Genomic DNA, 25,740 nt, shown 5'->3' with positions numbered 1-25,740 from the left:
ATCAGACCTGTTCAGCTGCGTGTCATTGACTCTGCATAGGAGATTCTTCTTTTTCTCAAGCGCTAGGCAGTTGTGCTTTTGGAGCAGGAGGATCTGAGTATTATTGCTGTGGTCACCAAAGTCCCAAATAGCCTTAAGTACAAATGTGAGGTCTAAAGGGCCTTAGCTTTAGTTACAAGATTTGTTTCCTGCTGCCAGGGGAAACAGTTATAAAAGAGGGACTGAAAGGGAAAGGAAACAACACTTCTGATTCAGCTTTTTAAAAAGAACATCAGAAAGCAATTTGGATGAGATCACAAGGACAAGGCTATGGAAAGCTGTTAGCCAGTGACCCAGGCAGAATGAAAAGAAAGGGAAATCACCACCCACGCAAGCCTTTTGTTGGTTTTTTCCAATCAAAAATAGTAATCCAATCAAATCACATTTTCTGTTTTCTGCTGGAAAATTTTGAATTGGTCTCACCTGGCAAGCTATTGCACAATATGAAGGATTCTAATTCAGGTCCCCAAAATGATCCCTTGGCTCTGAATTGTGAGAGCTAGTACATGCTGCAGAGGAAGTGCACTCAGCTGCCTGCAGCAAATTCATAAAATGGGGAAACCTCACAAAGGACTTCAAACAGCAGTCCAGGCATTGTAACATATTTAACGAATGCTCATTCAAACAGCAGGAAAGTATATGAGAGGTTCTATTCAGGCTGGGAAATTGAGTATTTAGACCCAGGATGCAGTTTAAAGAGGGGCAGGTTGCCCTGGCTTTTCTATCTGCTAGTCATTGGCTGTCAAATGATCCATTCAAACTAATCCAGGAGCAATTTGGGGTGGCCAATTTTCCTTTGGCTGGAATTTAAGCTACTCCCGTAAATTTTGTCCGTGCAGCTGCTGCGTGTGCTTGTTTCACACAGGAGTGAATGCTTACATTTTTGAATATGGAATTACCCATGCTCTTTATACCAACTCTGTGGATTTTCTAAGACTCCTATCACCACGGAATCTCAGTGCCTGTTTCTGTACCCAAAATTACATGACAGTGCACATACAATTTTTGGAGGCAGTTTAAGCACCAGTCTTTGAGCAAATGTGATTTAATGCGACTGCCAGTGTCTAGGTTGGTGTGGTATTCATGCTTTAGCCTTGTGGATAATAAAGTACCCAAAGTGTGGCAATAATACAGCCACAACACATTCACTGTGGGTTTACCTAAATACTAAGGGCTCTGTCCTGGGAGCTGCCAATCACTTGTGGAAGTCAGTGGGAGGTGCAAGTGCTCAGTACCTTTAAAGATTTGGCCCACAGAATTTTACAAAAAGAGCATCTTCTAGAAGGCAAAGGGAGGCAGGATTAGCCATAGCAGAGCAGATCTTTGATCCATGTAATCCAGCATCATTCTTTTTGCACTAGCTGATAGGGGGATTTTAAAAAACAAAAATGTATAATGCCCCATCTAATTGTGTGATGGTATACATGGGGGGCCGGGGGGGGGGGGGGGGGGGGAATCCTTCCTGAGCCTGCAATCTACTGGCCTCGACTTTAACACATGCAATTTGATTCTATTTGTGACTTAGTTTGCTTAACAACATCTTTTCTTTGCAAATAAATTCAATACAAATATTGTTCTTGTTAAACTCTTCTGTGTGCTATTTCAATCCACATACTAACTAGATATATACCTATACATCTAGAATTTTTATGACTCACAAGCCATCAAAGCACCTCTGACTACATGGTCTTTTCCCCATAATGGTAGCCTCAATAATGAAGAAGCCAGCAGTCAAAGCATTTCAGAAATTTTCAGCCTTGACTATGCCTACTCATTTGCTATTCTTAGCAAGCACTATCTTGCAGTCAAGGATCTAGCTGAACTTCTCACTTACAGACAGTTTTAAAAGATTTATTTGATTTATTTTTAGAGCTGCATTTTCTGTTATCATCACATACCCTCTTTTTTTCTGGAGAAAAGTATGATTGTTAAATACTGTAAAAACTATGGTATTGAAGTGCCTCGCTGAAAGATGGTATTTCATGAACACATTAGGGTTGAGAATGAACTTTTCCTAGTGTTCTTACACTGCAGGGGGCAATGTTGTTAGTACAGTAGAATTGCACTCAATTCCTTCAATAGCATTATGAACACACACAGTTATGCCCGTGCTTAAATGCTTGCTGGATTGGGGCCTACTCTGCAGTAATGACTGGGAAACCCATTGCAAATTGCTGAAATTTACATGAGTGAGTGAACCAACACCATGGCAGAAACAAGCACACTGCATCACAAAATGGCTTGCTCGTTATTGGAAAATCCTAGTTTGGTTTTCATAATTGGTCACAGTATTCCATAATGTACTAGTGAGGGCTTGATCCTGCACAGCACAGGGAAGAAATGTTGCATGTATAAACACAAGGGAGAAAAATGAAAAGCGAGACAAGAGAACATAGGAAAATCTGTTCCTGCCTTAACGAGACCATTGCTGCTGGCTGCCGAGATAGGGCTGACAGCTTTCTAATTGCTGACAGCTGGACCCCAAAGGTCCTGCCCCCTACTCTGCCTCTTCCTTGAGGCCCCGCCCCGGCTCACTCCTCCCATCACTTGTTGCTCATCCCTCACCCTCCCTCCTAACTGCATCCTCTCCCCTCTTCCCCCCTGCTGGGCTTCCTCTGCTTCGGAGCTGCAACCTGACATAGAACCTGCCTGCCCACAAGATGCAGGTAGGAGGCGGCTGCAGCTGAGCAGGAGCTGGCACGGGTTGATGACCCAGCATGCTCCTTCCCACTCCCATTCATGGTAACCAGACTTTTGGTGTCCGGTCAGTACATCTGATCAGAAACTGCCAGGTTCCCTTTTCAGCTGGACTTTCTGGTCAAAAACTGGGCCCTTGGCAACCCTAATGGCTGCTAGCTCCCCTGCGTAGTAACTGAAGTAGGTCAAAAGGGGGCATATAGCATTTATTATGGTTATACAGCTGGCAATGGTATATGCTCAGCAGTGTACAAGACATAAAGATCAAGACAATTCTTCCCCTGAAGATCTTATGATTTTTAAATGGCAGCCAAAGAGAAGACAGGAGACCCAGAGAAAGGAATAACTTACATTATTTGTTTGTATTGTATTTATTGCTAGTAGCAGAAGTGAATTTTATACTCCGGGGAAGAGATAAAAGTTGCAAGGGGAGAGGAAAGTTCTGCAAGGATCACCTTATGGTGGTTTCCATGTACTGTTCCTGGGGTTTTACCTCTCACAGAATAAATGGCACTTCCAGAAGCTGTGTATCTGAGGAAATCTGCAACAGATTAGGATCATCTTTTCCTCTTTTCTATGATGGACCCTGGCTCCCTTTAACTCCTGAATATTGTGATTTCATTGGCTGCTAATGGTTACAGACATTTTCCTCATCTTAATGGGATTTGCAGTGCAAAAGGCAGGACCAGTGCAAAAGTTAGTGTTTCTGATTTAAAAGATAGTGTTGGATTTTCTGTGTAGTTTGTGGGGAGGAAGAGGCTGGGCTGATGCCTCCCCCCAGTACTGTAGAAGGCTTTCTGCAGCATCTGAGGCAGGAGGCGACAGTTTCAGAGAGGCAGCTGACCCACCTCCCTCATGCACCAAATATTAGAGCAACCGTTGGACCCTAGAGGCCTGATTCTCACACCTGAACTGGCTCCTTTGCACTACTTGTGTGGCACAGGGGAGGCAGATTCAGGCCATAACTGTTCACTTGAGAATTCTGTAGCCCAAATGACTGAGCTGACAGTAAAGCCATTTTGAATGTTCTGAGCAGGGTCTGCTTGTGCTGCTGAGTCATATGCCGATGCAGGTGAGAGCTGACTCTTGCACCAATTACTTCTATCCCTATATGTAGCAGATGAGACAAAGCTCCACTATACCAATCCCCCGCCTAGGGAGTGTCTTTTGAGGTGTGCCAAACCCATCCCCAGAACGGGGGTTATTGTGGAGCTTCGCTAACTCAATCTCCAACTGATGTATGGAACTTTAGGGAATAAGTTAGAGCTGCCCTTATGCTACTCTGACTCATGCCAGAGCTGGGGCTTGAGCAGAGCTGAGCAGACCAGAGAATCAGGGAGCGAAAATGGAACTCAGATGCAGGAGAGAATAAGTCACTTTGTGCCTAGTTATCCAGGGAGAAGGTAAGGAGGAGAAATTCTAGTTTGATTAAATGCATTATGGAAGTGCATTGGTGCCTTGTAATCAAGGTAGAATTAATCCATTACCACTTATGTTTATTTTGCTAAGACATCATGTAGCACAAAGCAGGGCCAGGGCAGCCAGGCCTCCTGTGGCTGTTCTGTTCCCTGATAGTTTTCTGCTTTACCTAAAAGATTCAGGTAAAAATTATCAATCTGGGTTTAATGCTACAGAGTAAACGTGACCTGATATGAAAATGAGCTGTGTATTAGGACAACTGCCAAATCAATGGTAAAAGAATTAGATATGTTGGGAACATAAATGGCACTACATGCATCTGAGACTATTGAGAGTGAGTGATAAAACATGTAAACTTTTAATAGACACATTCCAAATGTGTACTACTTTTGGAATGTTTGAAGATTAGAGCATGGCAGGTTTAACTTTTTTTTTTTTTAAAAAGCATAACGAGACTAAGCAGGAAACTATAAAATGATCCCTATCCTGCACTCTGCATATAGGCCAGTAAGTTTGAAGAAAATATTAAAAGCATACACTGATTAAAGAAAGACACCATGAAGTCCGACCAAGAAGGTCATTCAGGCTAAACTAGCCTGCTGAAGTTCTTTGAAGATCTCACTGCCATAATACAGTGGGTGTTAGTATGCTTAGTGATGGGTCCCTGGCTACTGAGAAACTACTAAAATCAAAGCACCAAGACTCAATATTGAGGTATATAACTAGGGTTTTATTGATCATGTTTACACCATATGAGTACTCACACAACACTGATCATACTACTCAAAGTCCTGTCCTGGAATGAATTTGGCTCAGTGTAAAACCTGGGATGGATTCCCTAGGGACCACTTGTCTTTGGTTATTCTCAACAGGAATCTAGAAGCAATACATTATTTATAAATATATTTAACAATGTTCCTCATCAGTATATGACTCATCAATATAAAAAGATCCTGTTCAGAAAACTGAAAATGTCTTTATCTGCTCAGTTACTTGTGCTTCAGACTAGCTACTGAAAATATGATTGCAGCAAATATTATGCCCATAAGCTACTAATATTCCATGCTAAAATGCACTTGATAGTATTATATTGAACCTACTAATACCTCTGGTTTTATGCCCAGAAAAAATCAAGAGAAGGTGGTACAGTGCATAGTGTGCACATATTTTGTAAGTAAAACTGAGTGGTCATTCCGACTAGCCAGTCCTGAAAAATGAAATCCTGTATTCACCCAGAGAACAGACATACCATGTGGAGTGGCAGTGTAGTCCCTTGCAAATGTGTCTCAGTCCTGACCTGGAAGGGTCAAGAGGGAAGTTTAGTTTCAGTGCCCATTCAATCCTTAGCACCTCTGTTGAGACTGCAAACAAGGCTGACATGGATGGGATGGAGATGCAGACATCTCTCCATGCTAGCAAGTAGACTGTGACCACCAACTCCTTTAACATAAGCTGATGAAAAGCCACTAGATGGTAATGACTATTAGTCACTGCTGTTAAACTAGAATGGATCTGAACTGGTGGCCTTCAGGGGAAAGGTTCTGTATACCATTTCCAATCCTCTGAACATCATTCTATTTCCATGGCCATGCACTTATTGAGTAGCCCAGACAACAGTCTTGGTTGATTGTTACTGGAAGAAGTCATTTTAAATGTATGAAGTGCTACTTTGCTCTCTGCTGTAGATTATTCTGCATGTGGCCCATGTGTCTTATGGGCTGGTGTCTGCACAAGCAGCCTTCTTAGAAATTATGTCTGCCAGAGTTGCGTAATGATCCAACAGCCACGGACCTGCTGAACTTAAACATCTGTATCTTGCATTGTTTCATTGACAGCAAACACAGCTAAAACAAAATATGGAATAATTCATGTCCTACTGTTTGCATTTCCCAGTCACATTGGCATGCTATTTCTTTAGATGCCTGATAATGACTGTGTTATAGGTGTTCGGAATACACCAACCCCTGCTGCCCTACCTGCACTTCAGTTCTTCATAAGCCTCAATTGTTATTTCATGCAAAATTACTCTCCAATTAAGCCTCACAGTGGTGGAGCCAATGCAGGCTGTACTCAGAAGGGATCCCACTTTTAATTAAGCATCAGAAGCTCTGCAGTATTTTGAGTAAATTGAATAAATAGCTGTTTGCAGCCCAGTGCTTGCTGCATTTGACCCTTCACTGCCAACTACTGTCTGTTAACTAAGGTCCTGTCTACACTACAAATACAACCTTAGTAGCAAACCAAGTTACAACACGGTTGTGCCCTTATCAGATTACCAAAAGGGTTCCAATTTGTATTGTAGATTGGAACTTAACTATGTTTCATTATCTGGAGCTGTTCTGTCAAGGTATTATTGCCTGACACACCCTGTGGACCTGGAAAGAAAATCAAAGGAAATCATGAAGCATGGATATGTGTGTATGCAAATTGAAATATCCTTTTATGAGAAATAATAGTGAATGTATTAAATCTCGTGCTAAATGAAGTAAAGTTTAAACTGGGGAGGCAGATCATTCAGCTACAGACACTGTTCAACTTGTTGAAGAGAGAAGGGATAGGAAAGAGAAAGCAATTAATCAGCTGGCATTTGCAGACTGTATATTTTATCTGAGGCTTGTTATAGACCGAAATGTGATTAGGTACAATAGATTGCCTGGATTTACTTTAGACATAAAAAAATATGTGAAGCAGTGGCAAGTGGAGCAGAGGAGAATAGTTATTAAAGCCAATGATGGTTTGGCTATGCCCAACGTTGAGCTCTCTGCTCTGCCTAGTACCAGCCATTCTGTTAAATCTGTGCAAAGTTGTGTCCCTGCTGCTTTCTAAACACCTGAGACCCATTATCTGTAAGGTGGTTAAAAGGCAAAAGGAAACTTTTTAGGGCTACATTTAAAATAAAATAGATTACTATGTTACACACAAAATATGTGCACATGGGCCCAAAGCAATAGATGTAAGCACAGAATATTCACTCCTGCCAGTGAGTGGCTTGCCATTTTGCGTTTTTCACAAAAGCTGCTGTACTTCCAGCCCTGGAGAATGAAGTCCTCTTTATTCACAGAGGACAGAACAGCATTGGTAGCAACAGTGCAGACTTACCCAGACCTGTCTCTCCCCTGACCTGGAAGGGACTACTTCTAGGGACAAGAGGGTAAAAACTTTTTTGCTTGAAATTATTGGATTGCACCCAGTCTCCTATATTTAGTGTTTTGACTGTTTTGTTGAACTTTTAGTACTTTTAAATTCACATTTCCCATTTGTTAATTTCAAAATCTTGTGGAAATGAAATACTAAGTTATCACACTCCTCCCCCGTTAGTCATTTTGTTTCTTCCTTATTTTAGCAATGTGTTAAGCAGACAAAATCACCACAGGTGGAAAGCAGGTGCCGTTTCATTGATATTAAGCCTCTGTAACTCCATTATGCTAGTAGCGAATTTAAACACTCAGGAGTAGACTGCAGCTTTACAGTGTGTCCTGCCCTGAGGAAAAGGCAGCGTGTAACCACACTGCCTCAAGAGCAGACCACACAAAAAAGTGTGACTCAAGCAGTCACTATTTCTTCCCTGCTCCCCACTCTCACTCAGAGATGGGAATAAGTTACTTTACCACTTTTCATGGAGCAATTTACTCCCCAGAACTAGCTACTCTGGCCAGTTAGCAGGGGTGTGAAGTCATGGCTCCTCGCACTGCCTTCCCCTCCCCACACTCTCCCCATCCATTTGTTTTGGCCAGCTAATGGGGCTAAAGGGGAGCTAAGACTCCTTCCTCTCCATGACCCCCCTTCCCATTTGCTTGGAGGGGCGGTACCAGGTGCATTGTTCTGCCATGGCATGGCAGGAGTCACAGTCTGAGTAGGGATGGGGATAACGGGTCCTGACACTCTCTTACTTCCCAATTAAGGGCTGTGATAGTTTAGTCCTCAGAGAAAACTTGGTTTCCAATTGTGCAAGGTGCTGAGTGCCCCCTGAGACGTGGTGAGCACACTCAACTCTTATTGACTTCAGGGGGAATGGAAGCCCTCAGCACTACTCGGGAGGTGCTAAGCAGGATCAGGTCATTGCTATCAACATAAAGAAGATTATAAAGGTTCTCCTGGCTATGCATTCAAATGTATGCTCTTATACAGTACTGTATTTCAAAAGATTATTTTCTTTAACATTTGCCTGATGCTGTTTAATGGTTCAGATTCAGGGTTCCTTCCCCTCCAACCCTAATTAATATGCTGCAGATCACAATAATAAAAACATTCACATGCCTTTGCATAAATATTGATAGTACTTTTGCCTTGCAGATCAAACTGAAAATATTTCTTAGCTTGTGTGTTGTTAATATATTTCAAATAGAGACTGGATGACAAATCCATACTTTGCCGTTACACACCTGTTTTTTAAAAGGTAATATTCCTTTTTTTCTAATTAATTTTGCATTCTGAAACCAAACATGCACATTCTACCTTCTTACAGTTCTTCACATTTAAATGTCACTGAAGCAGACCGTAAAGCCTCAGGGATTAAACCTATTGGAATATATGAAATATTTATTAACTAGTGGAAGTGGTACCCATTTCTGGAATGGGTATAATAGAAATGATGGACGTTAGCGTGGGTTTTGCCAGAATCTGGTCAGTTGTTATGTTTTGAATTTATAGAGCTGGAATATAGAGTATATTTTTAAGTTTCCCCTGCTTACTCTGATAGCACTCAGAAAGAAATATGTGAGGGTTTTGCTAGTTTATGTAATTCTTGTTCTGCTTCTAAGCCTACAGGAAAAATAAAAATTTACTACCCCAAATTTGTGTGTATGAGTCTGTCTGTCTCACACACACACACACACAAAAAAGCCAGCACAAACATATTAAAAACTAAAAGGTTTGGAGTAGTGGTTTGATCTGGAAAAGCGTCTAGAACTCTGGATGGTTATCTACCTGTTGGAACCTTTGAAGATCCCGGGCAAGCACCTCAATGGAGCTATCCTGATTTACACTAGCAAAAGTTCTGGCTGTCATAATTCCACCTGTGCCAGTAGGATTTATTTTCTCTTTCTAAACAGGCCATAAAACCAGGCACAGCTCAAAGACAACTATGTGTCACTAGCATTCCCACCCCAAAGCAAGGTGTTGATTGGTCTTGGAGCTCTGTTAGATGAAAATCCTTGTGATTTCAGGCTCAAGATTTATGTCCCCAAGTTTGTAGGGTGGAATGTAGACAGGGCAGGTTTGGTTCATCTTCTATATCTTTAAAATGCCAGTAAAAGATTAAAATCGGAGATCTAATTGCTAGTCTAATGAAAATTAGTAACCTTTGCAATAACATGTGGCACAGTATGCAGTTAATCATATGTTAATACAGTATGTTTCAGAATTTTGAAATTAGATGCTGTATTTTATCAGTAACTTCTGAAATTGAATCAGAATTTATGTATATAGAGCTTGGGTGACTGTCCTTCCTAAACAAATAGAAATTCAAAGTCCCTTAAATATAACCTAGAGTTTTCCTCAATTTTTTTCTTTGGATAATTTCTTTAATGTTTCTAGTATTCACATGCAAAATTAACGTGGTAATCACATTTCTGCTCAGGTGAACAGAAGACCGCAGAGGACATCAGGCTACATCTCAGAGCTCATATCATGTCTTGCACTAATGCCTGCCAGATTGCTCATTTTTAATTCCAGTAAACTTTCACTGCAACTGGCCCAATTTGGGGTAGGACTGAAAGTGAATGAATTAACTCTTATAACCTATAGAGATCTGATATTGCATTTTCTGCCTATCATGGAGAAACGTTTGTACTGCCTCAGCTGTGCCTTACTGTTGGCTTGATAAAGGATTTCAATTTCCAAGATCAATTGCATACATCCAATATGCACAAACATGAATTCTCACACATATTAATTGATGAAGGTGTCGTGAAAGATGAACTCTCCAGGGAGAGCATCAGAACTTTGTCAGTAGAGAATTCTCCATTAGGATTGTGCGTTGCCAGAGACTGAGTTTAGGTTCCTTCAGAGGAAAATGTAGGACATATTTACTTGGTTTGGCATTAGATTTCATTTGTGTTTCATTGTGGGTAGTACTGTATTGATTTTTCATTTGTATTTGGATTCCAAGATAAAAGACCATGTGCACATTAATTAAAAATAAATTAAAAGAAATAAAAGTGTGGTTTAGATTTAATGAGCTCAGAAGCAACAGCATCCTTCTTCTGAATCAGAAGTTAGCTGTGACACGCCTTTGCAGATTCATGAATACCATCCCACTCTCCTAAAGTATAACATCTAGTGATTAAGTGGAGAAAAGATTATAAGTTTTGAGCAGTGAGTCAAACATAAAGATGAGAAAAATCTAGGGTACCAATGTTAAACACATAGGGAGGAATGCTGGAGGGAGAAGTACACTGATGCAAAATCTGTGCAATAAAAGATCTTGTCTAGGTATTTCAGTGTAAGCCCTGCTTCTCTGGATGCGTTGCAAAGCCATAGCAAACTGCTAAGTGTCTTCTCCAGTTCCTTCTTGTGGAGTATACATAAGGCTGGACGTTTGTCTTAGCTATCACAGGACTCAAGTTGCAGATTCTTAGATTTGTGGCTTTTTTTTTTTTTAAAGATATCCAAGACTTTTGATGTTGGAGGTTACCTAGTATGAGTGGATAGGTAAAATTATCAGCACTTGAATTAAATTCACTGATAACCTTGAGATGACTAGTTAAACCTTGGGTAGCATACAAGGCAAATAGAGAAGAGGAGCTCAATAACAATACTGTGGTGACGCAGAGGAACAGAGTAGAGTTGGAACTGAACCAGAGCCCAAAAACCAAATTCCTCTGAACTTTTGGGGGGTTTCAAACTTGGACCAGCTGTGAAATTCACAGCTGGTCCCTAACTCTGAAACAGGCCAAACCAAAACTCCGAATCTGAATCCCCTGCAAAGTGTTGATCCAAATCCAGATCCAAACTTTGCAGTTTGTGCCCACCTCTAGACAAGGCCAACAAATTCTCAAATTCATAGCTTCTTAGATTCCATGGCCAGAAGGGACCATTATGATCATGTAGTCCAGGGGTGGGCAAACTTTTTCGCCTGAGGGCCACATCAGGTTTCTCAAATTGTATGGAGGGCCGGTTAGGAGTGGCTGTGCCTCCCCAAACAGCCAGGCATGGCCCGGCCCCCCGGGACTCCTGCCCCATCCACCCCATGCTCTCTGTCCCCTGACTGCCCCCGGACCTCCCACACCTAACTGCCCCCTGCCACCCCATCCAACTCCCCTCTATTTCCTGACTGCCCCACCGGGACCCCTGACCCATCCAACCACCCCTTCTCCTTGACCACCCCTGGACCCTCTGCCCCTGACAGCCCCCCACCTCTGACTGCCCCCTGCTGCCCCATCCAACCCATCCTCTCCTTCCTGACTACCCCCATTCAACCCTCTGTTCCCTGCTTCCTGACCGCCCCGACCCCTATCCACACCCCCGGCCCGTGACCACTCTGAACTCCCCTGCCCTCTATCCAACCCCCCCCACTCCCTGCCTCCTTACCGCGCTGGCTTGAGCACCGGTGGCTGGTGGTGTGGCTGCACCAGGACAGGCAGCTGCGCTGCACGGCACAGAGCACCGGGTCAGGCCAGGCTCTGCAGCTGCGCTGCCCCAGGAGCTCGCAGTCCCGCCACCCAGAGCATCGTGCCAGCAGCGCAGTGAGCTGCGGCTGCAGGGGAGGAGGAGCAGAGGAGGAGGGGCCGGGGGCTAGCCTCCCGGGCCAAGAGCTCAGGGGCTGGGCAGGATGGTCCTGTGGGCCAGATGTGGCCCATGGGCTGTAGTTTGCCCACCTCTGATGTAGTCTGACCTCCTGTGTAACGAAGGCCATAGAACTTCCGCAATACAGAGTATATATTTTTTAGACATATATCCGCTCCTGATTTAAAAATGGTCAGTGATGGAGAATCCATCACAACACTTGGTAAATTGTCCCAATGGTTAATTATTCTCACTGTTAAATCTACATTTTATTTTCACTCTGAACAAGGCTTCAACTTTCAGCCGTGTTCACTGAGAATTGTATTCTCTGGAGGGGTAATGAGGGTTTTGCCTCTTCATATTTTCTCTTTTTCCCTATTTGGAGAGTTAAAGTAGGCTTCAAATGACATTTCTGGCATGTGCAAGAATCAAGTTAATATCTTCTATGTTATCAAAGCACAAGGAACGTTCTAGCTGTTTGCACTAACAAGAGGAATAAAGAGTATCTGAAATGCAAATCAATGTCTGACACTACATAGTTCTTAATACTGTGTTTGCATGGCACTTTCCATTTTCATATCGATCACCCAGTGATTCTTCCTTAAAAAGGGGAGGGAACCCTGCTAAAAATAGCTCTACTTACTGCATGTAAATAACTTGCAAAATTTCTTTTGACTTCTCATTAAATGCAGGGAATGGCATAGTGGTTTGAATTACCCAGACTTCCAGGAATCGTAAGGTTTGAATCTCAGCAATGTTGACCCAGTACTTTATCCTAAGAAAGATAAATTGAGCTCCATGTACTTTAGTATGTGCAAGTCTATCAGATAAGATCTTAGAGATCAAGACCCTGTCTAGAACTGGGAAAATAGCACTTTAAAAAGCATTTGTTGGAATAAAAGCCACAAATTCACTTTGACGCTATTCTTGATGCTTTACGTTCCTTTTTCATGAATGTCATACGAGTGATGTTTTGCCTGCAAGTATATTTGTATAAGTCATCTAACTTGAGTTTCCTCAATAGTATTTTAAACACAATAACAATTGCTAGTGCAAACAAGCTCTAAGATTTCTCTACGACTTTTTATAAAAGGTTTATCATCTAGTCAAGGAACAGATAAAGTGACCAAAGTTCACCACAAACACTCAGAGACAATGTAAGTAAATAGTTTACAGGCAATTCATACACTGATTGGTGCTTGCATTTGAACAATTTTGAATAACAAAGTAGGAAAAATCAAAGTCTGTTTACAAACAAATTTTTTTTCAAATACTTGCAACAAATAGTTCCACACACTTCTATTTTGGTGTGGTTTAAGTGGGTATTAAAATCTCACAGTATTTTTTTTGAAAGTGTAGTGTTTTATAGAGACGTGAATAACCGATTTTTCAGTTCAGTGGCCAAACCGAAAAAGCAGGAAGAAAAATTCAGTTTTGGGTTAACCCAAAATTAAAAATGTGTTGAGCTTTTCAGCAAACAGAAAAAGTTGGGGAGAAAAAAATCCCTTCAGGTCTTTTGTCTGACCAAAACAAATCACTTTGTGTTGTCTTTGAGGGGTGTCTTACTCTTTTGAAAAATTGAAGTAAAATTCAAAATGAAAAGCCATTTTGAATTGAATAGTCAAAAACATTTTGTTTTGAAAACGTCCAAATGAAACATTTTGACTTTTCAGAATTGTTCTGTTCTAACACAATTTGTATACAAATTTGCCAAATGTTTCAGTCAACCCAAATCTGTATTTTTTGTCAAAAAAAAGTTTTTGCCCAAAAAATATTGTGATTCGTCACTGTCCTGTACAGAAATTCACTCCCCCCTTGCCATTTTCATACTGTGAGGTGGTTGGTTGCTATAATCTATCCCCATTTCAGTACTACTCAGTATATTCTGTTTAGGTTCTTATGCTATAACCATCATCACTGTGTACCTGAATGCATTCCGATGATACACTAAGCAATATACACAGTTTATTTCAAATATTAAGTGACAGTTTCATGTTTCTTCAGTGTCTTGAAATACACTTTCTAGCACAAGCAACTAAAAGCTGAATGAAGTTCAGATGCTTAATTGTCAGATTTTTTGGCACTTCCATGGTGTTTTCTCTCACTGGCTTTTATGACTCTGTGTGTGCTGCCCTCTAACAGCATATATTGTATTACAGCTACTGTATTTAAGTGCTTTGATAACAAAGTACAGTCTATAAATACATCAGATGCCTGGCAAACAAAAATTCTGGAGAGAGAAAATCATTCCGTTTGTGATTAGGCTCCTTACTCTTGGTATCATTCAGAGCCTCTCTCACCCCCCCTCAGCAGCATTCCTAGCAAACACTAATATTCTCCCCCTCTTTATTTGTGCACTTGTTGCTGGATAGATTTTTCTTAGTGTTGTGGGGGGCTTTTATTTGTTTATATTTTGGAAATGCCAAGCAGACACAGCTGTGTGTGGTGTGTGTGTGTGTTTAAACAATTGAGCTCTTCTGTCTGCAGACTTCTGCTGCACAAATGTATTGCACTCTGGCTCCTGTACTGCAGCCGCCTGCTCACATCTTTGAAAACTGAGGGCACTCCATGTATTGCAAGATCAGGCCCTAAGCTATGACACTGCAGTCTTTATCTTAACTACGTCTCCCCTATTGTAGCTCTCATCTCACACAGGAACTTACTTCTTGCATTCCAGCTGATCTTTCTTTGTATTAGACTGCTTTGCTTCACAGTGCAAAGTGCTCCTCAACACTTTTGCCCAGCCAGGCTGACATCTTCCTTTCTTAATGTAAGTTCCTGTGAGTTGAGGTGCCCTCAACCCCCTTGAAACCAATCACATTTTGTAGGAACATGCAAACACTCACTACTGGGATTAGTGCTAGCACTCATGGTAGTAAGCTGTAAGCCCTGTCGGTTTGGAAAATCAGGATCTCAGTGAACAAACCATCAATAGAGCCGAAATACTGGTATGTATCTTCCATGTGGCTATGAAGGACTCTCTGAGAGTTGCACGTAATTCAAAAGAGTTCAGAAACAGCATAGACACTTGCACCCTATGGTGTAAGTAAAGATCATGTGAGCCAGCTTTCAATGTGACATATTTGGCATCTCACACATTGCCAACATGTTTCCTTCTACAAGTGAGTCTTGCAATTTCATGCCAAATTTTAACATATCTCTCTACTACATAAGTGAAATACTGATTAAAAAATCATCTATATTTGACAAGGTGCCTCTCTGAAAATGTAACTTGGCTCTTGGAAAACTTCTAACTTATGTCATGTATAACTAAACAGATATAAATATCTTTTTTTAATTAAAAAAAATCTCATCAGGCAGAAACCAAATGCCCAGTTTTCAGGTTTTTTTCATTCAGATTTGGTTTTTAAGAGTTCTTTTTTAAAAATAATAATAATAATCTAAGGATGTTTTGCTTTTCCCCAACTGAATACTATTTATTGTTTATTATCTAGCACTCCCCTACATTTTATCTGTACTGGGATTCTGTCGTTTATAGTCTTTTTGTTTTACATAATACAGTAAAGATAGGTATTGATGCTGGAGCTAAAGCGCGAGGTGTGTTAGAATTGTTCTGAACAGAGGAAGGCCAAATGATGGCTGGGATCTGTGGGGAGACACAGAGAACCCTCCTCTCTCTCGTCACAGTGCATCTGCTCAGGGAGCAGCCGTAATTAGGCACCAGCTGTTGGGTGTATAGCTAGCTAGTGCTGCCAACCCTAGAGATGGAGTGTCTGGGCTGTGAGGGCCCCTGTGCACCAGCAGCACTGCTCGTTAGGGAGCATTGGTTACACCTGCTTGTTGGTGCTGCTCTGTGCTCCCCACCCCAATGCCTTTAGGGAGGTGTGAGTGCAGGCTCTGCAGCTTGGGAGGTACATCTCCTGCTCCCTTCTCCAGCTCAGCCTCCTCAGCGGTATAATTGTGTGGTAAGCCTTCTGAGGATCCTGTAAAACTACTGTATAACATGTAATTGTAGTCTTTTGACAGGATGCTGCCTGATCTTCCTATTGCTGAAGGTTGCCTTCATTTGCTTCTATTATTGTGTCAGTTACTCATGTTTTTCTTGTTTTAAAGTACTTCATTTTAAAAAAACCAGCTTTGCTCTATGAAAAGGTAAAGTTGCTGTTCTCCATCCCACTTTTTAGGGCCTGATATTGTAAGGAGCTGAGCACCTTCTTCCTGACATCACCCAGCTTATTGCAGGAGGTGCTGTGCATTTCAAAGTATCAACCTTCTGTGACTTTCACACAGTCTAAGCATTTATATGAAACCAAATTAGGCAAATACTGATTGCCCACTAAAACACGCATCCTGGAAAACTAGCTGTTGTGAATAATCCAAGTTCATGTAGGTAAACTGCAGGGTGACAGGATTTGAGTTTCTTTTCAATGTTCTTCAAAAGGGCATTAGGCCTATTGCTAAAATGAATCTTGTTTCTCTTTTGCCCCAATCATCCAAGCTGTTACGATGCCTTGCCTCCTCTTCTTCTACATCATCTAAAATAATCCTGCCCTTTGTAAGAACATAAAGGTGAAAATGTATTCATATTGAACAAGGACTTTTTGATAAATTCTTATATAGTGCTTTTCTTCAGTAGATCTAAGTGCTTTACAAAGTAAGTCAGTATCATTCTCCCCATTTTACAAATGGGAGAAACTGAAGCATAGAGCGATGAAGTGGCTGGCTCAAAAACACCTACCAAGCCAAAGGCAGTCACAGGAGTAGAGTCCAGGTCTCCTGAGTCCCAATCCACTGATCTATCCAGTAGGCCACATTTCCTCCCTTTTTAATGAACAAATTTCCCATGCTGTGTTTTCTGTGAACTTAGGAAAATTTGGGTTGCTTTGCCAAAATGCAGACTTGGCAATTCTATATTATGTTAATCAAAAAGAAACAATGAAATTTCAGAAAGGAAATAAAGATAGTTATTTGATTGTCAAATACTGTCATTTAAACTTGTAAAACTATGACTGAATTTATCATAAGGTAATGTATTTACCACAGAATGTTTAAATTCTAACAATCAGAGTAACAGCTTGAAATTGATGTCTTAGCACAAAGTGGATACTTATGAGAGTTCCATAGTATTCTGGATAGGTAATTTTGATGTTTAACATGGAATTATTGTGGATCTTTTAGTACAAGATTTTGTCAGTTTGTCAATGAAGCTTGCCTATCAGTTAATGTTTGTACAAATTAAGGTTTTTGGAACTGGCAGTTCAACCCAGGTAATTCTAAAATTATAAAGCTTAGGAATTTATATAATTGCTCAGTTAATTCAATTTGAGATTCAAAATGGTTTCCGGGGGGGAAAAAAATCTATAATCTCTGGCCAAGTCTTTTTCTCACACACACAAATGACTTCATCTGACATATGCAATCACCTAGTTCCAAAATTACTTCTAATTTATTTTGAATTTCTAGCTGATACTCACTGATAAGTTTTAATATAAATTACAGTTATGTCAAGCGATGTTAACTCAGCAGTAAATTTTCTTATAATAAAATCCATGAACAACAATTCCAGAAATTAGCTGTTCCTGGATAGCAATAATGTGGCTTATCATTACCTTTGGTCAAGGTACATGTTGTCAGGCATATAATAATGTTTTAACAGGTAGTTGCTATTGCTGCATGTAAACAAGTTTTGTTTCTGTGCTAAAATGAATTAATCACTAAAATATTGATATCTTCATCCTCACCACTCTTAGCAACACTTTGACTTTAAAACTGAAGCTGAAACTTATTTCCAAAACACGAGCACACATTAAAGTAATTTATTATAAGCCTTTAACTTTAAGTATACGCTTTCAAAGGACTACATTTTGGCTTTGCCTATGGATGGGACAACATGTAGCTCTGCTGCCCTAGGAGCAGACCAGGAAATGGACAGTGATTCAGAGTTTTCCCCTTGCTATGGGGGAGACACTCTGCACCAGTCCCATACCTGACATAGTGTCTGTCCCCTGGTTTGGCTGTGCCAGGTGGCATGTCAGTGCGGGAGAAGTCTTAACTCCACCCATTCCCTGTGCATTTATACAGGAGGGGAAGTAGCAGGGTAGCTTTGAGTCCTTTCCTCACATATGCAGCAACAGTAGATAAGCCATGACCTGGCCCTAAGAATTTAAATTAGAATAACCCAGTCATTGCTTGAATTAAAAAAAAAAAATACCAGTGAAGAATGTTTCTATTACTTCCCTAGTGAACAGCACAGGTTCCAGCCCAGGTTAGCCAATGCTGGTTTTACCTGCCTGTGATATTCAGTTAGGGGATAAGAGATGTTTCAGCTCAGCAGTGGTACAGTACAGCTGCCTGTTTTTACTTTCTCATTGATAATGCAAAAGACATTTTCCTTTTTTGGTCTTAAAAGACAGAGGGAGTATTAATAATTCTGGCCTTGGAATCTATGAATAATGCTTACTTTTGGTAAACTTTGGGATTTTTCTAGTGTTCAGTTTCTCCAAGCATGGCCGGCATTTCGGGGGTCCTGTGATCTTTTTTCAACATTATAGTACAAATCTGCAAATGTGTTAACTCAACATAATTAACACACAGGTTAGAAAAAGCGCCGTCAGTTTATTTTTTCCTACCTATCCTCCTTTGGGAACACAAATTAACACGGTTCATGTTAAATTTGTTTGTTTCATGAATGTGTGGTGCCAATAAATTCTACGTGCTTGGCAATAGTATAAACCCCTAAGGGACAAATGCTCAAAAAAGATTTTGAAAATTCACTTCTGCTAGCTGATCTACCTAGGGCCCTTTATGTGGACACAGAGGTTGCCTCTGAAAACCACTTTGCAGCATGGGGGCCAACATTTTTATGAAATTGAATTATGTAAACCCACTTTTTGGTTCCTGAGATTTTGTGCTTCTGAAAACCTATATTTGAAGATGCCAATACCATTTGCTTGGGCATATTGACTAATTGGCTCTAACCAGCCAATTTCCATGCATAAAACAATATTTTTATGATGCATAAACTCAGGTGCTCAAAAGTACATACACATAAAATTTGAGCATACAAATGCAGAGCCTACTTTGAACATTCAACATTGAGTTATGATGTCTATAAATGAACTTAATTCCATTTCAAATGTATAGTCTGTTGACACATTTTCACAGTGAGTGTCCCCTAGGGAAAAGGGCTTGGTTATCAGGAGAGTGCTGATACTGTAGTTCAAAAAATATTGCCATCAGCTCTGAAACAGCTGTTACTATTTGAGCAAATCAACCTAAAATATCATGCTAACCTCTTAAATTGTTTTTGATTGCTACTTTTTATTCGATAGAAAAAACAAGAGTAGGGTTTTCGAACTTGAGTGCCTCAAACTGGTTGCTAAATCCTTATTTTTAGGCACTGAGATTTGAAAGTTTTGGCTCAGATATGTGGGTTACATGTGTATAGGGTTGGTTTTTCTTCATGTATAAAGGATTGCTAGCATATTCCATATAATAAACAGTGGTGGTTCCCCTGAGTATTACTAATTCACACACACATAGAGGATTATACTAGTGGAAAAAAGAAAGCAGAGTTAATAAAGTAAATAATTGCTGTCTGTTGCTCAGATCACATGGCTATAGGGTGTTTCTTGTGATATCAGGGAAGTGATCGTTCTTCTTTACTCATCTTTTTGTGAAAGTGCAAACAGAACGTTATATCTGAGCTGAATATTGCGAAATGGAATTGTAATTTTAGTGCAGAGACAAATTCTGAAGTGGTGTCCTATGAAGTGATTGAACAAGCTTAGATGTTTGAGGGCATTTAGTCTGCTCTTTTTGAAACATGTGGCTAGTACCCTCCCCACCCCCTTAGTTAGCCTTATAATTTTTTCCATCTGCACCATTTTGAACTCCTAAGTTAGTGTTTTATGCTGTGTGTACAGTAATGGAATAGATAAGTATTGCTGTTTCATAAGAACATAAGAATGGCTATACTGGGTCAGACCAAAGGTCCATCCAGCCCAATATCCTGTCTACTGACACTGGCCAATGCCAGGTGCCCCAGAGGGAGTGAACCTAACAGGCAATGTTCAAGTGATCTCTCTCCTGCCATCCATCTCCACCCTCTGACAAACAGAGGCTAGGGACACCATTCCTTACCCATCCTGGCTAATAGCCATTAATGGACTTAACCTCCATGAATTTATCCAGTTCTCTTTTAAATCCTATTATAGTCCTAGACTTCACAACCTCCTCAGGCAAGGAGTTCCACAGGTTGACTCTGAGCTGTGTGAAGAAGAACTTCCTTTTATTTGTTTTAAACCTGCTACCTATTAATTTCATGTGGTGGCCCCTGGTTCTTATATCATGGGAACAAGCAAATAACTTTTCCTTATTCACTTTCTCCACACTACTCATGATTTTATATACCTCTATCATATCCCCCCTTAATCTCCTCCTTTCCAAGCTGAAAAGTCCTACCCTCTTTAATCTCTCCTCATATGGGACCCGTTCCAAACCTGTAATCATTTTAGTTGCCCTTCTCGGAACCTTTTCTAATGCCAGTATATCTTTTTTGAGATGAGGAGACCACATCTGTATGCAGTATTCAAGATGTGGGTGTACCATGGATTTCTATAAGGGCAATAAGATATTCTCTCTCTTATTCTCTGTCCCTTTTTAAATGATTCCTAGCATCCTGTTTGCTTTTTTGACTGCCGCTGCACACTGCATGGACGTCTTCAGAGAACTATCCACAATGACTCCAAGATCTCTTTCCTAATTAGTTGTAGGAAAATTAGCCCCCATCATATTGTATGTATAGTTGGGGGTTATTTTTTCCCAATGTGCATTACTTTACATTTATCCACATTAAATTTCATTTGCCATTTTGTTGCCCAATCACTTAGTTTTGTGTGATCTTTTTGAAGTTCTTCACAGTCTGCTTTGGTCTTAACTATCTTGAGCAGTTTAGTATCGTCTGCAAACTTTGCCACCTCACTGTTTACCCCTTTCTCCAGATCATGTATGAATAAGTTGCATAGGATTGGTCCAAGGACTGACCCTTGGGGAACACCACTAGTTACCCCTTTCCATTCTGAACATTTACCATTTATTCCTACCCCTTTGTTCCCTGTCTTTTAACCAGTTCTCCAATCCATGAAAGAATCTTCCCTCTTATCCTAATTTATATCAACTTAGTTTACGTAAGAGCCTTTGGTGAAGGACCTTGTCAAAGGCTTTCTGGAAATTTAAGTACACTATGTCCATGGGATCCCCCTTGTCCACATGTTTGTTGACCCTTTCAAAGAACTCTAATAGATTAGTAAGACATGATCTCGCTTTACAGAAACCGTGTTGACTTTTGCCCAACAATTTGTTCTTCTATGTGTCTGATAATTTTATTCTGTACTATTGTTTAAACTAATTTGCCCGGTACTGACGTTAGACTTACTGGTCTGTAATTGCTGGGATTACTGGTCTGTAATTGCTAGAGCCCTTTTTTAAAATATTGGCGTTACATTAGCTATCTTCCGGTCACTGGGTACAGAAGTTGATTTAAAGGACAGGTTACAAACCATAGTTAATAGTTCCGCTATTTCACATTTGAGTTCTTTCAGAACTCTTGGGTGAATGCCATCTGGTTCCGGTGACTTGTTACTGTTAAGTCTAAAACCTCCTCTAGTGACACTTCAATCTGTGAGAATTCCTCATATTTGTCACCTACAATAATTTCCTGTAATTATCTCAAATGAAGATGTTTGTAAATAGGCTACGTGCAATTAAAAAACGCTCCTATGTAAAGAGAGATTGTGATATTTCCTTATATAGATGCACAAGGAAATCATTTCTGGTGGTCACCAAATTCCTGGTGACGTCCCGAGTATCTCAGTCACCTTTGGGCCAAAGATGTGGGAAGAAGATTCATTGACTCTGGCAGTAGCTATGATTGCCTCAACAAACCCTCTAGGCCTTGTCTTCACAACATGATGGGAGCACTATTGGGAGTGTTGACAAACAAAACAAACATTTTAACCACTATGCCACTTATACCTTCTATGAGCAGGATTAGAGAATATGCTGGTTAACGATGCCAGCACCTGCCTGGAACTTTGTCTACACTAGCGCTCTCACTGGCAGAGCTATAGTAGTGGTGGCAATGATTGTGGTGGGTGGGGTGGAGGAATTTAGCATAGAAATAGATGTATTTGTAGCTTTTCTGCAAATTTCACAAAGCCCGACACAAATATCATAACTAAATCTGTTTAGTATGATACAAACCACATTTACGCAATGAGGGAAAAGCTGTAAGAAAGGCACACAGAGCTAGGAAATGTGAAATATTTGTGTTACAAACTGAAGAGTGTGCTTAGTATTTACAAACAGCAGAATGTTCACAGACGTCTGAAGCAAGGTCTGATCAACACACAGTTGATTTAACTAACGGTGTGATTTTTTTTTTTTAAACCGGCATAATTAAACTGCTGTAAAATTACCATTGCAATGCATAACTGACTTAGGGGCCTAAGTCTCATTTTGAAAAGTGACTTAGGAGCTTAAGGGACTGTCTACACATGGCGTAATGCACACTATGGAAGAGTAATTTCTAAAACTCAGTAACATGATATTTAATTGAGTTTGAAATGGGGCTTTATTATAGTTCTGAGATCAAAGTACAATCTTCTTTGAGAAAACTGCTTAGTTTACACACAGAAGTTACAGCAGTTTAACTGAAATAAGTTAGTGTTTTTACTTAAAGCATGGACACACCACATTGGTTTAAAACAGGTTACGTGAGTTTAGTTTGCTCTTGTAAATTTACCAACCAAATTTATAAACCAGGTTTGAATTAAATTAAGAGTGAACACATAGGGCTTTGCACCTATTTAATTGTATTGGTTTAAAATCACACCATTAGTTAAACCAATCAGGCCTAATTTAAATTCCTCTTTGGTAAGGGATTTGAAAGAGGACAGTGAAATTACATGGTACATAGTATCAGGAAAAATATTGCTGGATTTAGGAGCAGCATCGTCAAAGGTGTGCAGCTGCTTGTGAAAGGACACTAAGCGAGCATTGAAGTGCACAATCTTGACAAAGCAAAGGTTGCAAGCAGAAGAATGGGAAGTGATGAAATAGAAAAACAAGTATAATTTTAAGTTTGTTGTTTTGAAATATGGAAGTTAATTTACCAAAATCATGCAGCAGGGGAGGAACTATTTTTATATCACCTTTCTGCCACTTAATTATAATGGCAGCCATATTAACGTGTCACTTTTTTTTTTTTTTTTAATTTGAAAAACTACCTTGCATTTGACTTAGAGGAGGGAATATTTAGATATGCAAATTGCCTCTTCAACAAATGATTCTTCAGGGGGAACAGCAGAAATGAGCAGAAGTAAAGTACATTTGTTGGTGATTTGGCTGACATTTCCCTCCAGGCCCCAACTGGTTGCTAAACTTCTGTTCACTTTCATAGGCATATGTTGTAGCTGTCTGGAGTTCATATATTATATGCAATGTTACTGACTATGGAGAGCAGCAGTAAAGCAAGCTTCTTAAGAGCTTTTGAAGTAAATGCTTAACGACGACAGATTCTACACATGTGAAGGTGCCCATTTTGTGCCGTAAGTCAGAGTTTCTGCTCCGATACTGTACATTGTGAAGATTCTGGAAGCACAGCAATGATACAGGATGTAAGGACAATTAGATATACCTGGTTACCATGGGTCTTGAGAATACCCTCAATGTTTTGGTAATGATTTGTTATCTCATTTCAGTTAAGTTAGGTTTATTACAAGAATCCTAGAGATTTTGAACGTCAGATTTTATCCCATACAAGTTTTAATTTTGTTTAAAAACTATTAGAACCATTGAAATTTCTTCCACTTTCTCTATAGCATTCTTATGAACAAATACATCAAAAGAGCTAAAACTTGCTCCCATTCAAGGATTTAGAAAAACTCTCCTTAACTCTCCTGGTGCAGGAATCACAAGTACCCTGACTCCTCTGTCCTATTTCAGACTTCCAACAATCAACTTTTCAATAGTTCTAATCCTGAATAGTCCGTAGCAGTCTTGCCAATGACTGTAATGTGAGTAGAACAGATTCTGTGTGCAGAACAGCTGCTGATTTCAATATGAGCTCTGAGCGGAGAGTTCTATATGCAACATCTGAGCCTGGTCCATTAAAGTTGTTGGCAAAATTCTCCATGGTCTTTTCTGATGTAGCATCAAGTCCATAGGGCATTTTCAAGAACCAGTTCAAAAGATGTAACATAAATTCATACTTCCATAAAGGTATAGAGCATCTATCTTTTTGTTCTTCTCTAGGTAGATGCACTGGTTAGCAAATCTTCATTTTCAGGTTCCCAAGTCAGAATTGTTTTAAGGTGTACAGTTCTGATCTCCATTACTACTTTTATAGAAGCCTCTTCAAATTATCTTAACTAATTACAGAGTACTCTTTGTAATCAGATCAAGTTGAACAGGAAATCCTAACTCAGCACTGTATCTCATGAAAAAATTACTGTAAAAATACTTTAAATAAATTGCTCACATTTCATTCCCAATGTTATTGATTCTCACTATCAGGATGTTCAACTGACTTTTTTTGTGTCAGATTTAACAGACTGCAATAATGAATAATGAAATGTCAGAAAACATCCATACTGAAATGAAAGCACTGTTTGCTTTGCTTTAAAGCATGTGTAAGGGTTTTTCATAAAGATATAAGCCTCCTCAGAAATCAGAAAGAAAAGAAGAAGAATTAAGGCTGAAGCTATATAACTTAAATTATACTTTAATAATAGTTTAAATTAGCCAAACTGGTGCAAATCTTCATAATGTGGTGAGTTTCCTATAAGATTTTAGCTAAGGCAAAAACCATTTCATCTGTCCCTTGATGTAAGGTAATTCTACATCAGTCCACTGAAGTCAGTGGAAAGACTCCCATTGACTACAATAGGCTTTGGATCAGTGAGAGTACATGTGGTGCTCTGTGTTCTTGGCTCTGGTTTGTATGTGGCCTGAGTTTGAAGTAATATGGTACTGCCCCTGTGACACCGTAACTGACCAGATCCACACCTATGAAACATTCTCTCAAATATTTCAGCTAATGATCCATGGGGTATGCTCTCATTTTATTTTTTGCATTCACATGAGGCTTCTCTATAATATAAGAATGCCTACTCCAAGTGTGATGATTTTGAATATGGGAGCTTTATAAAGTAATCAAATTACTGTCTCCATTCAACATATTCGTCTGTCTATATATAAAAGATATAAGCCAGTATACACATTAGAGTTGTGCAAAAATAGCATATTTTCATGACTTTTTTTCTTGAATTTTTAAAAGTGCTATACAATTTTATTCCAGGCTATTTTGTAGTACTCAGAATTACTGGGGGGGGGGGGGTGAGAGAGAGGAATTATTGAGGTTTCACATAAAAATATGTGAAACTTGAAAATAAAATCCATATGTGCCAATACAAAAATCTTTTAAATGAAAGAATATATTGAATCTGAAAATAGGCTTTATTCTTGAGTGTATTTCACTCAAAATTTTCTCATTTTGGTAGAACTCCCCCCCCCCCGCCCCAAAAAAAAAATTCTATGGATTCTTCATTTTGATTTTGTAAAATCAGTCCAATTTCCTGAAGAGTAAAAATCTCATTCTGTGGTTCTTGATTTTTTGTTGTGAATATGTTGCATAGTCTTAACACATACTTCAACTCTTTCCACAAGGTATCATAACAGGTATTTACATAAAATATGAAAATTAAAAACCTAGTCGTTGTTTTTTGTATTTTGTTTTTAAGTGGCGATAATTTAAACAGTACAGAGAAAGTATGTGTTACACAGATGAATATAGATTTACTTTAAGTAGGAGAAAAACCTTTTTCAAGCTTTTTTTTT

At 39.7% G+C, this 25,740-nt stretch overlaps 1 protein-coding gene across 6 annotated transcripts in view; it reads left to right on the top strand.

Moving 5' to 3' along the window:
• PHACTR1 (phosphatase and actin regulator 1) overlaps nt 1-25,740 on the top strand; it is a 423,459-nt gene that overhangs the window by 51,776 nt on the left and 345,943 nt on the right. The window contains exon 1 of one of the 6 annotated variants that reach the window (XM_043540093.1): nt 15,733-15,806. The exons of the other annotated variants lie outside the window; for them this stretch is intronic. The gene's annotated coding sequence lies outside the window, so the exon portion shown is untranslated. Of the gene's footprint in view, nt 1-15,732; nt 15,807-25,740 lie in introns of those variants that run through there. 6 annotated transcript variants of the gene reach the window in all.

This window comes from Chelonia mydas, chromosome 2 (genome assembly GCF_015237465.2).
Source record: "Chelonia mydas isolate rCheMyd1 chromosome 2, rCheMyd1.pri.v2, whole genome shotgun sequence".
NCBI classification, from domain to species: Eukaryota; Metazoa; Chordata; order Testudines; family Cheloniidae; genus Chelonia; species Chelonia mydas.
This window is presented reverse-complemented; position numbering and strand designations above follow the sequence as displayed.